The sequence below is a fragment of the Nerophis ophidion genome, linkage group LG04 (assembly GCF_033978795.1).
Source record: "Nerophis ophidion isolate RoL-2023_Sa linkage group LG04, RoL_Noph_v1.0, whole genome shotgun sequence".
NCBI classification, from domain to species: domain Eukaryota; kingdom Metazoa; phylum Chordata; class Actinopteri; order Syngnathiformes; family Syngnathidae; genus Nerophis; species Nerophis ophidion.
Window position 1 is genome coordinate 61,908,425 of NC_084614.1, and position 15,801 is coordinate 61,924,225.

General features: G+C 38.7%; 1 protein-coding gene across 1 annotated transcript in view; it reads right to left on the minus strand.

Annotated features, from left to right (window-relative positions):
• LOC133551686 (fibroblast growth factor 1-like) overlaps positions 1-15,801 on the minus strand; it is an 819,097-nt gene that overhangs the window by 400,664 nt on the left and 402,632 nt on the right. The window lies entirely within an intron of this gene.

The following is a 15,801-nucleotide window of genomic DNA, read 5'->3' on the forward strand; positions in this document are numbered from 1 at the left end:
ATCATCGATGTCAAATTGACGTCATATTGATGCCAAATTGACATCCATGGCTTCTTAGGTTTTCATAGCTCTCCGCCAATAAAACGGGCTTATTAGGCTTAAATTTACTTTTGCATTGTAGGATTATTGTTTTTCCAGGCGCATTTTGGCATTGCAAATTGATTTCGGCCGCCTGCATGTCGAGCTGTCAGCAGGCCGCCACGCTGCCATCAAGGGGTGGTTTGCAATTGCCGATGCGCGCGCAGAATGGAAGGCCACATATAGTACCTGCTACATTGAGTTAAAGTACCAATGATTGTCACACACACACTAGGTGTGGTGAAATTTGTCCTCTGCATTTGACCCATCCCCTTAATAGTTCACCCTCTGGGAGGTTAGGGGAGTAGTGAGCAGCAGCGAACGGGAATCATTTTTGGTGATTTAACCCTTGATGCTGAGTGCCAAGCGGGGAAGAATGCTGGTACGAGCTTTTAAACGTAACCCGTTAACTGCTGCCAATCAAATGGTGAATAAGGCACTCTATAGGGTTCATATGTTTATAAATCTGACTGTGATGAAGTCAGTGCCTCACCAGCCATGAACCTCACTGCACGTCACTGATATATACATATATATATATATATATATATATATATATATATATATATATATATATATATATATGTGTGTGTATATGTATATGTGTGTGTGTATATATATATATATATATATATATATTTGTATATATATACATATATCTATATCTATCTATCTCTCTCTATATATATATATAGATCTAGATATATGAATGTATAAATATACTTGAGAATAATATGTATGCATGTATATATAGGTGGCATCAGAGGCTCCATGTATTACCTGAAGAAACATTTGACTTCTGACCTTTCCACATTATTTATCTCATCTTTACTCCTGGAGTTCAGCTCACTGAGGATGTCAGCTCCATTTTTTTGTATTTTGATTATCTCCAATTATTCATAAACAGGCTAAAAACAAACCATAATTATCATTACTGCTTCATTTGTTTCACTCTCTACTAATTAAAACTATTCCAGCATGAAAACATTCAGGATGTTCATATACAAACAATATTACACATCCACAAACGTACCTCTTTATTATGGTTTTAATATGATGTATTATTATTACATTTAATATTCCCATGTTAATGGAAATGTTTATTTCCACTCAGGGATTAAAAAAGTATTTTTGATTCTGATTCTGATAATTACATCACTCTCATAAAGCCTTTAAAGCTGAATATGTTTTTTTTTACCATAGCTCAGCTTCACAATGTTGGAATATTGACTGCTGATATTAATATTATTCTATTGTTTAGAATATTACACTTTACTCTTTTTCTTTGCTCAAATGAATGGGATGAAAGTGTCTTTAATCGTCACTACCGAGTGTAACTATATATAATTATGTATACAATAATTTTCCATTCTTTACCTTCATTACCGTTTGATTTAACCCTCATCTTATTTTATCCAGAGAGTACTTGACCATAAAAAGATGGCTGCACATCAATAAACTGTCACTAAACTTCAGTAAAACTCAATATATCATATTTGGAGATTGCAAAAATGTAAAACACAAATTATGATGGATAATATTGAAATGAAAGAAATAAAGGTAATCACATTTTTAGGAGTTAATATAGATGTTGAAGTAAGCTGGACACTACATGTAAGTCATATAAAGAAAACATTTAAAAAAATGGAGTGCAATACTTAATACAATAAAATACATACACTCCAAAAAATAATTCAGGCCCTTCTTAGATGTGACACATTTAAGTATTGTTGAATCTATTCAAAATAATCTAGTTTTAAAATATACACATATATAATTAATCAGTGAAACTTGAAACTTCTCATAATTGATCCTATTGGATTGGTTTGATGTTGATCAACGCAAAATTAAATGAGTTCAGAACTTGGAGCCGCCCTTTGCGCATGTGCATATCATCTTCGCGGGCATAACTCATTAGCTTAGAGATGGGCGATACCACACTTTTAGGATTCGATACGATACCGATACTTTTTCTTACATTTTCATCGATACCGATACTGATACCGATACCATTAATTTATTATTGGCAATTTTTGTCAGTCAAAAATATTATTACTATTGTTATTATTTAAGACAAATCACAAGACAAATACAGACCATTTATACCACATTTATTATGGTCAATATAAAATAAAAGTACAATTAAAATAAATAACATAAATATGAAAAATAAATTAAATATAAACAAAAATATACACATTTTCACTTTTTTTTTCTCAAAAAAAAGTATTGGTAGAAAAAGCTTTAAAAAATTATTTATCACAATGTTATGTTTCAAACTTCTTTGTGGAAGTAAACTTATAACACTTCTCTGAAGCAAAGTCAATAATTTCCTTATCACAATAAACTAGGATTTTCTTAACCTATAAACCTGCATACGAAAGACAGTTCCCTGAGAAAATGAACTTGGAAAAATCATCTACAAAAATGTCTGACACCATCACACCTTTAGTGTACTCGAGATATGTCATCACACGTCACACTTTACTGAAGTAACATGTTCACGTTTTCTGCTTTGATACGATTACGCCTCTGGCTGATTATTTCTCCGGCCTTAGAGAAGAGTCTCTCTGCTGGAACAGACGTTGCAATAGTTCCAAGGTATTTTTTCGCAACTTTGTTCAGCATTGGGAATGTGTTTTCATTTTTTTCCCACCAAACCAAAGGGTCCTCAATCCTTGGGATCACCTTTTCCTCCATGTATCTTCTCATTTCAACATACGCATCTGTGTTTGCTGTGCGATTGCTCTGAAAAGCCAGAACATGACTGTCAAACTCCTGCCATATTCCTTTGGATGATGAGCACTCAGCAGGTGACTCTTGTGTCACAGTTGATGCAGTCGCGTCGGCCTCATGTCTTGTTGACTGTGTTTCGGCGCAGGCCAGGGCTTGCATTTCTGTGATGATCCGTGATTTAATCATATCCACATTTGCAGAATCACTGAACACAATGTTTTTGAAGCAAATGTCCAAAAAGGTGCTGGCTGCAAGAGTGTGGTTGTGTTCAATGTTTTGGAACCTTTGCTTGCATTAAATTGGCCCTAGTGTGTGAATGTGAGAGTGAATGTTGTCTGTCTATCTGTGTTGGCCCTGCGATGAGGTGGCGACTTGTCCAGGGTGTACCCTGCCTTCCGCCCGATTGTAGCTGAGATAGGCGCCAGCGCCCCCCGCGACCCCGAAAGGGAATAAGCGGTAGAAAATGGATGGATGGATGCTTGCATTGTGCAGCAAGTTGTGAAGCCAGACTGTTACCCTGGTCAGCAGATGTGGTTACTTTCTGGAGAAGAAGACAGACCAGAGGTATGACTTTGGAAATCGTGACATACTGCTCTGCTGAAACCTCCTTGGTGGCCTCTTCAAAAGGCCTGAGGACATCACTGGCCTGCCTGATGTGGGACCATTCTTCATCACATAGGCACATGTTGTTTCTTCCGAGAAGACAAAGTGTTGTTGTGATGGCTTGTTGTTGCTCATACAGTCTGTCAATCATGTACAACACAGAGTTCCATCTAGTATCTACTGCTTGGATTAGTTTATGCTGTGGTAAATTCAACTGATTTTGTACTTCTTTTAGCTTGTCAATTGCTCTGGTGCTGTGATGGAAGAACCGAACAATGGCACTGCATTTCTCAAAGCTGGACTCAAGACTTGTGTCAGCCTTAATGGAGTCCTTCACAATGAAGTTGAGTGTGTGAGAAAAACAAGGAATATTTTTCCAACAAGTTTTACGCACAGCAGAGACCATATTGGCTCCATTGTCTGTAACAACCGCATGAACCTTACAGGTGATGCCCCATTCATCAGTTGTTTTTTGGAGGAGTTCAGATATATTGTCTGCTGTGTGCTGCACAGCTACATGGATTGTTGCAAGACTGCATCTGCCAGTCTTTGTCAATAAAATGTCCTGACAGAGTCAAATAACCTTCAGTGGTTCTTGCAGTCCACATGTCGGTTGTTAAAACCACACTGCTTGCTGATTGCATAGAGTCCTTTACTGTTTTTTGTGCATGCTCGTACAGTTTGGGAATTTCACCTGTCATCATGGATTTCCGACTAGGGATCTAGTATCGAGGATCTACCACCTTCATAAAATGCCGGAAACCTTGGTCCTCTACTATTGAAATGGGTTGCAAGTCCTTCACAATCATTTTGGCAAGGCTTGTTGTGATCTCACGTGCTCTATGAGACTCATCTGAAAAGAATAACATTTTCATGTCACAATAGGGAAGATAAAATGTATTTTTTATGAAAGATATTAAGGATTTAATGAGATATTAGGGCTTTCCAATTAACTGTCGAATCAGAATCCCAAGAAGCTGCAGTTATTTTTTAAAGTTTGTGATATAATTAGCAATTAATGAAATATAAAATAGGCTAATGTTTTCGAAATGGAAAAAATCATGTTACAGATTAAAACCTAAATCACATTCAATCATATATTTCAAGATTTTCTTGGAAAAAAATAAAACTGTAATGCAAAGATGAAGAATCTCCAAATGTTATCTCTTTCTTATCTTGTTTTAAATAATCAAGCAATTTTCAACTAACAGTAAATTCCCCTGTGTGGAAATTATTTGAATTTAGGATAATCATTTAAAAAAAAAAAATTCAGTAAACATTACTAAAAATAACAAAAAACAATGCCTGTTTTAAGTCAACAATTGGACAACGCTGGATATAATTTCCCCCTTCACCTGAAGTGTATGTTATAAGTAGATTGTGATCGGAATATTTATAGACTTTATCACTACACTGTCAAAGGTCGGGCTGCGGGTGGCGGTGCAGGGTCTTTCACAGCAGCGTGAGCCTGTCTTTTTACCAGCTCACTGTGGCTCTCGGGATGTGTGGTCTTTATATGTTTGAATAAATTGCTGGTGTTGCTGCTGTGTGGCACTTGTTTGTCACACAGTTCGCACTGTGCCGTGGCTTTGTCTACTGGTGAAAAATAACACCACACCACGCTTCGTTTCTTGTCTCCCATTATCGCGTCTCTGGCTTTTCCATTCCTCCGGCTCCCGCATCTGTGGCCGTGCTGACCTCCTGGCCTGGCTGCATCGCTGTCGGCTGGCTGTGTGTGTGTTGCACGTTGACGACGCTCATTCGCTGTCTCCTGTGACGTGACTGGGCCAGCTCTATACTCTGCCAGGTACAGGGGTGTCCCAGCACATAGTAAGTTAAGTAAGTAATCAAAAACATCTGAAAGTGATGCTTGCACCCCCCACACGCCATTTTTTGGTTTATATCGATACTTTTTTCAGAAAAGTGTTGCCAAATGAGTAGCGTGTGAATATCGATATATCGATACCACGGGTTCTTTCTGTGTGGAGTTTGCATGTTCTCCCCGTGAATGCGTGGGTTCCCTCCGGGTACTCCGGCTTCCTCCCACCTCCAAAGACATGCACCTGGGGATAGGTTGATTGGCAACACTAAATTGGCCCTAGTGTGTGAATGTGAGTGTGAATGTTGTCTGTCTATCTGTGTTGGCCCTGCGATGAGGTGGCGACTTGTCCAGGGTGTACCCTGCCTTCCGCCCGATTGTAGCTGAGATAGGCACCAGCGCCCCCCGCGACCCCGAAAGGGAATAAGCGGTAGAAAATGGATGGATGGATGGAGGATCGATACGCACATCCCTCATTAGCATATCGTCTTCGGCGGGAGTAGACTGCAACAGGAACCGAGAACGAAGGTTGGAGCTCGGTCTCCTTTGGTAAGTAAAAGTATTCATTTATTTTTATAGCTGTAGCACTGTAACTGTACCGCTAGTGTATTCATGCTATATATTCCACAATTTGGGCAATGTTTGTGGGGGTGAACTTTACTTTTAAAGTCCGACTTTGCATGCATGCTAGCTTAAACTTCCACCATGGCCACTAGCTTAATAGTCCACACATGAACGAACTTTCCCTCCCTTATAATATTACATAAGTCAGGCCAGGATGAACGCGAGGAGCAGCGCGTGAGCGGGGAAGATTATTAACGCGACAGTCGGAGATGAATGTCTGCCCGTGTAGTTAATTGACTTTATTCAACGTGTGTGCTTCCACTGGGTCCCAGGCTGCGCTGCGTGTCATCTCCGGTAGTCCGGAGACTGTCTGTATGTGTGTTTGAATAAGTTTTTACAAGTATTATATAGTAATTCCTCATTCAGAGTATTATCTCGCGCTATCGCGAGTGAACATGTTAAATTATCGCGGGAATTCGTTTGTTTCGGCACTCCAGCAGACCGGTTTGCTCTCAGTGATGCGGAGGGAGACCGCAGCTGGTGGTTGAGGACAGTCGAAGGTGCGTCATTGCTCAACTGGCTGCTGACTCACCGCAAGTCTGCACGTATTTTTAACGGCAAATGTGAAAATTCTGCGATTTTGAATAAAAATAATCTAAAACTGGTGAAGTTAAATGGAAAATAACTTTATGGTATAATCACTGGATACAGACAACAATTTAAAAATGTGATTTCTATTTACATTTTTTTTCTTTCAATTCCGTTTTTTCTACCCTGACTGCACGTCACTGATATATATATCAATCATCAATCAATCAATGTTTACTTATATAGCCCTAAATCTCTTATTTTTCCCCCCGTAATAATATTGAAATATTTAACAATGTATTGAAATAACAGTAGCGTAAGGAAAGACAAAAGCCCCAAAAGAAACAAAATACATATTACACACATTTTTTTGTTTGATGCTAATATTTTTTAGAATATATTTTAGAATATGGGGTGAATTTACATATATATATATATATATATATATATATTTATACACACACATAAGCATGCAGTGTATGATTGCCTTGTGCAATATTATTATTAGTAGTAGTATCATTAGTGTTGTCGCTTTTTCCAGGTTAAATGTGTACCAAGACAGTGCGGCTATGGACCCGTGCGGTCTGGCTGGAGAAAAACATGGAGCAAGAAAGTGTCATCCCCAACTGCTGGATAAAGGGCAACAATGTGCCCTGGCCCAATATGGTGAATGCCACCAAGGCCCTCAACGATATGAGGGAGCTTACAGTAACATGGAGGAAATTTCCTCTTGTCAAAGTTAAAATCAGCTCGAGTAAGTTTGCTCACACAGTATACAAGTATTGAATAAATGTTACAATAAGGATAATGATGTTTTTTTTTGCTGCAGCGAACAGGGAAGAGTGTGAGCAATATGACATCACAACAACAGCAGAGCTCTCTGAATTTGAGGATGGGCCTGAGGAAAAGAGGAAGTCGAAAAAGAAGACATACCCAGATTTTATCACAAGTATGTGACGCATAGTTCTGTACTATTTATGTGTATGATAATGTGGTTTCTAGTATGGAGTCGCTGGATTGCCACACATAAACTGATCTTATTGGGCTTACCAAATAGTTCAATTACTAATTACAGCCTCTCCAAGAAGTGCCACATTTTGGTGACCCCATGCGACAGGTCCTAAACGTTGCTAAGTAATATGGTTTTGTTTTTGTCTGGATGCAGATGACCAATGTGATGAAGGTGATGATTCTGCTGGACCAGGACTGACGGCGTTGGTTTCCGACCACTATAGCCGCAGCCGCACTAAATAATATTGTTATGTTTAATATTCATCATTAATATCCAAAATTGTATGACATTGACAAGATGTTCATTTTTACAACTAAATTGATAGTCTATTTCTATCATTTCTCTTTTAGGTGCCTCGCTACACTGGAAGCAGTGTTTGAGAACAGCTCTTACAGAAGGGGGTCCTCTTCCAGGCGCAGGTCAAAGTCAAGGTCCTTGTCAATGTCTACATCAATGTCCACATCCAGGTCCTTGTCAATATCCACGTCAAGGTCCAGATCCAGGTCAATATCAAGGCCAGTCTTCACATCTATGCCTAAGCCAGGGCCCAATCACCGATCAAGGTCTATATGTACAGATCCGGTTCGAAGGACCGATCGAGGAGCAAGCACAAGAGGGCAAGATCAACATCCAGAGATAAATCGAAGAACAAGCACCAGTACACCACATCAACCAAAGATGATGATCCAAAATTCCCTATGGAAGAAGGAAGTGAGTATTAAATTCATGTGTGTCATTAATACACTGGCAGAAGTATGAATCTATGCACCTCTGGAAGAGGTGTGTTAAATTATTAATCGTGTACAACTTTCAGAGTTCCAGAAGCGTGTTTTCTTCCTCCTGATGGACATGTTACAACGTGTAAATGGAATAAAACAGACAACATGTTTACTTGACCCTCTTCCTGGGAAACTGATCAAGGAGCTATTTGTATTATTAGGTCCATCAGTGCTAAATATTATAAACTTATCACTCTCCTCGGGCACTGTTCCCCTAGCATTCAAAAAAGCGGTTATTCATCCTCTTCTTAAAAGACCTAACCTCGATCCTGACCTCATGGTAAATTACCGACCGGTGTCTCACCTTCCCTTTATTTCAAAAATCCTTGAAAAAATTGTTGCGGAGCAGTTAAATGAACACTTAGCGTCTAACAATCTATGTGAAACCTTTCAATCCGGTTTCAGGGCAAATCACTCCACGGAGACAGCCCTCGCAAAAATGACTAATGATCTATTGCTAACGATGGATTCTGATGCGTCATCTATGTTGCTGCTCCTCGATCTTAGCGCTGCTTTCGATACCGTCGATCATAATATTTTATTAGAACGTATCAAAACACGAATTGGTATGTCAGACTTAGCCCTGTCTTGGTTTAACTCTTATCTTACTGATAGGATGCAGTGTGTCTCCCATAACAATGTGACCTCGGACTACGTTAAGGTAACGTGTGGAGTTCCCCAGGGTTCGGTCCTTGGCCCTGCACTCTTCAGCATCTACATGCTGCCGCTAGGTGACATCATACGCAAATACGGTATTAGCTTTCACTGTTATGCTGATGACACCCAACTCTACATGCCCCTAAAGCTGACCAACACGCCGGATTGTAGTCAGCTGGAGGCGTGTCTTAATGAAATTAAACAATGGATGTCCGCTAACTTTTTGCAACTCAACGCCAAAAAAACGGAAATGCTGATTATCGGTCCTGCTAGACACCGAACTCTATTTAATAATACAACTCTAACATTTGACAACCAAACAATTAAACAAGGCGACACGGTAAAGAATCTGGGTATTATCTTCGACCCAACTCTCTCCTTTGAGGCACACATTAAAAGCGTTACTAAAACGGCCTTCTTTCATCTCCGTAACATCGCTAAAATTCGCTCCATTCTGTCCACTAAAGACGCTGAGATCATTATCCATGCGTTTGTTACGTCTCGCCTCGACTACTGTAACGTATTATTTTCGGGTCTCCCCATGTCTAGCATTAAAAGATTACAGTTGGTACAAAATGCGGCTGCTAGACTTTTGACAAGAACAAGAAAGTTTGATCACATTACGCCTGTACTGGCTCACCTGCACTGGCTTCCTGTGCACTTAAGATGTGACTTTAAGGTTTTACTACTTACGTATAAAATACTACACGGTCTAGCTCCATCTTATCTTGCCGATTGAATTGTACCATATGTCCCGGCAAGAAATCTGCGTTCAAAGGACTCCGGCTTATTAGTGATTCCCAAAGCCCAAAAAAAGTCTGCGGGCTATAGAGCATTTTCCGTTCGGGCTCCAGTACTCTGGAATGCCCTCCCGGTAACAGTTCGCGATGCCACCTCAGTAGAAGCATTTAAGTCTCACCTTAAAACTCATTTGTATACTCTAGCCTTTAAATAGACTCCCTTTTTAGACCAGTTGATCTGCCGTTTCTTTTCTTTTTCTTCTATGTCCCACTCTCCCGTGTGGAGGGGGTCCGGTCCGATCCGGTGGCCATGTACTGCTCGCCTGTGTATCGGCTGGGGACATCTCTGCGCTGCTGGTCCGCCTACGCTTGGGATGGTTTCCTGCTGGCTCCGCTGTGAACGGGACTCTCGCTGCTGTGTCTTGGATCCTCTTTGGACTGGACTCTCGCGACTGTGTTGTATCCATTGTGGATTGAACTTTCACAGTATCCTGTTAGATCCGCTCGACATCCATTGCTTTCCTCCTCTCTAAGGTTCTCATAGTCATCATTGTCACCGACGTCCCACTGGGTGTGAGTTTTCCTTGCCCTTATGTGGGCCTACCGAGGATGTCGTGGTGGTTTGTGCAGCCCTTTGAGACACTAGTGATTTAGGGCTATATAAGTAAACATTGATCGATTGATTGATTGATGTGAGCAACAATACCGGACCTTGGGAAAAAGTATGAACCAGTCAACTCCCAGTTCCATGTTGAAATGATCAACAGGAGGAAGGGACTCGCACAGCTGGAACGAAAGCTTGCAGATGGTGACTACCGGAAACTACTGGTGAGTGTATCCTATCTGAACCTTGCATTATTACACCTAATTATAATTGTATTCAATTTTCCCAGCAGGCCTTCAGTATCCATTCAATTGGTTCCTTTGTTTATATTTTCAGACGTCTCGTTTGCGCAAGATTGGGGGCTCCGGCCTGGAGGACAATATAAAGAATGTGATGAAAAGGTGAGTGAACAGACAAACAATAATAAATACTATGTATTATTGTCACTGAATATTATTCATTTATGAATAATAAATAAGCATCTGGTACATCTTATTGTATCTTTTTCCTAATGCTTATACTTATACACCCCCTGCGAATGCTTACAGAGTCCTCACCAACTGGCTCATGGCTCAACTGAACATGGACGGGGCACCACCAAAAAAGAAGTTCAAAGTCACACGCCTTTGTAAAGTTATGATAGGTATTTACATGAAAATTTCTTTACCATTCTCAGATATTTGGTTTGTTCACCAATTTATTACCTGGCCCCAAACAGGATCAGAAGGTTTGTGATATGATTTTGAGTGTGTTGACTGACTGTTCTTTCTTGCTCAGGTGCTATTCAACAAACCAACCAGTCAGCCACTGAGAAGGACATCACTAAATATATGGGGAACTTCTGGCGATTCTCTCCTGACAGAAATGGCGGTGGAGGGAGGAAGAAGGGTCAGACTGCAATAGAATTGGCGTCTGATTCCGAGGCAGAATAAGAATTATGGTGCAATACTTTGTTAATTTCTACATGCTCCCAAATAATGTGTGTAATTAATTGCAATAATAAATGACCATTGATGCTGTTTATTTAAGACCCAAGTGCTCTTTTTGACAGATTTCATCAGTCCTGCATGACGAAGCGCCGAAGGAAGGAAAGAAGACCGAAAACCAGTGGCCGGCCAACAATCCATCACTTTTCTGCCAATTTTGGCTGTATTTTATAAAATAAAATCTTGTCTTGTGCCATGCATACCTGTTTTTGGTGGGTTTATGTAATAATTGAAAGGTCAGAATAGGGTTGAAATCATGATGTCAATTTGATGTCAAACTTTTGGCATCAATTTGATGTCAAACTTTTGGCGTCAATTTGATTTGCAAAATCGACTAATTTTTCACGTCTTTTTGACGTCAATATTTGATGTCAAATTGATGTCAATTCAACGTCAATTGCCTACTGGGACTGAAGGTGGCCGTATTAATCAATCAATCAATCAATGTGTATTTATATAGCCCTAAATCACAAGTGTCTCAAAGGGCTGCACAAACCACGACTACGACATCCTCGGAAGAACCCACAAGGGCAAGGAAAACTCACACCCAGTGGGACGTAAGACTTTAGCATTGTTACAAATATGCGCCACACTGTGAATCCACACCAAACAAGAATGACAAACACATTTCAGGTGAACATCCGCACCGTAACACAACAGAACAAATACCCAGACACCCTTACAGCACTAACTCTAACTCTTCTGGGAAACTTCCAGCAAACTGACCAATAATTAACGTTTTATTCATGCATTTTCTCTTGCTACTTCAAGGTTTGAATGTTTGGTTCATTCATTATTGTTATTTTATTTTCAAATTTATTATTAGCCTGTGGAAAAAATGTGATATTTACCTCAGAAGATTGCAAATAGAAAAAAAGACATGACATTTTTATTTAAATTTTATTTGATATGCCATTGATATTTTAATTATTATTATTATTATTTGAAACTGGATTTTGCATGTCACTAAAGTTATATAAGCCTTGCTTGTTCAATATTTAATGCAAAACTTGTTTGGGTCCCGATTAAAAGGTTAATTTGTTCAACCTTGGCTCGCGGCTTTGTTCCGTTTAAAATTTTGGCGCACTCTGTATTTGAGTTTGACACCCCTGATCTAGCCGCTCTGTTTTGAACAAGTTGAAGTTTGTTCAGGTCAGACTTAGTTGTAGGGGACCATATTATAGGACAGTAATGAAGATGACAGAAAACCAACAGTGTGCCAACTTCACTGGTTTTGGGTTTTTTAATATTTTAAGACGATATAACATGATAATCCTTTCTTGGTCTTATCTATAACAGAAGCATTGTAAAAAGCAATGCAAAGCAATTAATTATGTCACTCTTTCATGAGGAGAAACTCATGACTGCAGTTTGAGACACATTTTCAACGGCAAGTAATCTAATTTAAAGCACATAAAAAGATCTACAATCAAGCCAATTGTCATCCCCAAAAGTTATTTTCTCTTTGAGTAGGTTGTATTGTACTGTGTTGCTGTAGTTTCTCATCCATTCGTGTACAAGCAAGCACGTCATTGAATGACAGAGAGCCATTTGTCAACAGCTGTCAACTGGACTGCTGGTTCTGGTTAAGAACAGGGCCGCCAGATGGAGGTGGGATTATCCCCAAACGGTATTAGGGCCCTCATTTTGAGAGAAAGACTATATATCTGTCATTGCCTTACACACATGGTCGACGATAATGACAAATCACAGTCATGGCACTCTAGGCAGTTCAGTTTATGAGGTTATATAATTCATTCGTACTCTCATATCTTAATTATTGTGTTGAAATCTGGGGTAACAATTACAAATCAAACATTAATTCTATGTTCTTACTTCAAAAGAAAGCGATTAGAATTGGAATTTATGCGGATTATCATAACCATACCAATGCTGTTTATTAAATTAAAAACTGCACGATCTTGTTGACCTCAACACTGCTCTTGTGACGTACAAATCTCATAAGCACATGCTGCCTGAGTGTCTACAGGAGAGGTTCAAACCTAGTGAGAGTACCTATGACCTCAGAGGTTCAGCTGTCTTTCAGAAAGCAAACATAAGAACGAGCTTAAAAAGTACATGTATTTCTGTTATGGGAGTTCAACTGTGGAACAGCTTGGATGATTCCTTAATATGTTCCAGTTCCATTCACACATTTAAAAAAAACTTTAAGACCAATGTCTTGGAAAAATATATCACTCTTGAATCAACATTGTAGTTAATACTATGATTAATGTTAATCAAAAACTAAATGTGGGATATAAACATAATGGAAGTATAATTGTTTCTATTATAGTATATAATTGGTGCAAAGGTTTACCACGTGTACAATGATATTTCACGTCTTTACTGTGTATATGATTGAACCGTATTTATGTTGTGTACAATGTGTATTTATATTATGTTGTGAAAAGAAAATTTCATATTTTTTGGAAGCTCATCTTGTACTTGACTTTGTTTATAGGGTTAGGCGCACTAAGTGTTCAACTTCAGCCTAAACCCTTTCGGCCTGCAACATTTCTTCTTTTAAAAAAAATAGTTTTTATGAATGTACAACTGTTTGATTATGAATGTGCATCTGTTTGTTTATGGAAAAACTGTTTGTTTATTTTGTTGACCATTGACCGAAGAAATAATAAAAACCTTTTTTTTTTAAAAAACGATAAAAACATTTTTTTGCAAAGTATTTCCTACAAAATGACTAAGGCTCTTTTTTGTAGAAATAGTTTCTCAAAACTATGTTATGTTACGTTAACAAAACCAGTAGTGATAGTAGTAGACACTTACCAGGCCAACGACATATTTGTAGAACCTAACACTGCCATCTTGCGGCGGGTGAGTGTAAGGACGCTTCTCGTGATTGGACCCTTGTGTTCCCTAAACCTGCACAAACATCTCCACATGTTATGTAAACGTTTTGAAGGGCTTTGCTCCTGTAAAACAATATACACTTTCCAGGGATGAGAAGTTGTCACTGCAAGCAAGGTTAGCTGTTCCAAATCTGACAGGCAAACATCCTTCCACACTGAAATGTTAGGAAGAGAAAAATAGAAATTGCAGTAGAACAAATTTAATTAATGACTTATCTTATTTATGTAACGGTCTATTAAAATTAAGTTATATATTCTTAATGGATTTAGGTCTAATTTGGATGCAATGATGGTTTTAGCTACAGTACAGGCCACAGGTGTAATTGCCCAGGATGGCCTTCCCTCGGCAAGAGTAAGGGGAGAAAAAATGTTTCATATTGTTTTGTGCTCACCAGCGCTAAGGAAATTTCAGGTCAAAATATTCTTTTGTGGAATAAACAAAATCATGTCTCAGGTTAATTATGAGGTAAAAATGTATTTTTTTATTTACAGAAATCACTTGAAACTAAGAAATAAAAATGAAAAAAAAATCTTAACATGCATGTAAACATCTAAACTGCAATTGTTTGTTATGATTTTAAATCGATCATTTAAAAAAAATAAGAAATGTATAGAATAATTTTTTAACAAAGACTTCTTTAGACAATCTCTGCGCTGACTGACTGCACATGCAGTGGGTACGGAAAGTATTCAGACTGCTATACATTTTCCCCTCTTTGTTTCATTGCAGCAATTTGCTAACAGTAAAAAATATATATGTTTTTTTCTCATTAATCTACACTTCGCACCCCATCCTGACAGAAGAAAAAAATCTTGATTTTTTTTTTTTTGCAATTAAAAATTCAAACATGTACATAAGTATTTAGACCTTTTGCTCAATGCTTTGTTGATGCACCTTTGGCAAAAATTACAGTCTCAAGTCTTTTTGAATACGATGCCACAAGCTTGGCACATCTATCTTTGGGCAGCTTTGCTCATTCCTCTTTGCATTAGCTTTCAATCTCCATCAGATTGGATGGGAAGTGTTGGTTTTCATCCAGGATGTCTCTATACCTTGCTGCATTCATCTTAGTCTAATCAGAGAGGTGACCAAGAACCCGACAATTACTCTGTAAAAAGTTTTCCAAAATGCACCTGAAATACTCAGACCATGAGGAACACAATTCTCTGGTCTGACGAGACAAAGATTAAACTCTTTGGTGTGCATACCAGGCATCATTTTTGGAGGAAACCATTCATAACCAGGACAATACCATCCCCACAGTAAAGCATGGTGGTGGCTGCATCAAGCTGTAGAGATGGTTTCAGGGGCAGGAACTGTGACACTAGTCAGGATTGAGGGAAAGATGAATGCAGCAATTTACAGAGACACCCTGGATTAAAACCAACGCTTCCCATCCAACTTGATGGCGCTTTAGAGGGGCTCCAAAAAATAATTGACAAAACTGATAGGTGTCCCAAGCTTGTGGCATCGTATTCAAAGACTTGAGGCTGTAATTGCTGCCAAAAGTGAAATACCAATGTACTGAAAAAAGGCTGTGAATACTTATGTACATGTGGTTTGAGATTTTTTTTAATTTTTATATATTTGCACAAAATAATCTACATTTCTTAGTTTTTTGTCAAGATGGGGTGCTGAGTTTACATTAATTAAAAACGTTTAATTTCAACAAATGGCTACAATTAAACAAAGAATGAAAATGTTAAAGGGGTCTAAATACTTTCCAGACCCACTGTACACATGCTACATCAGCAGCTTTTGTAA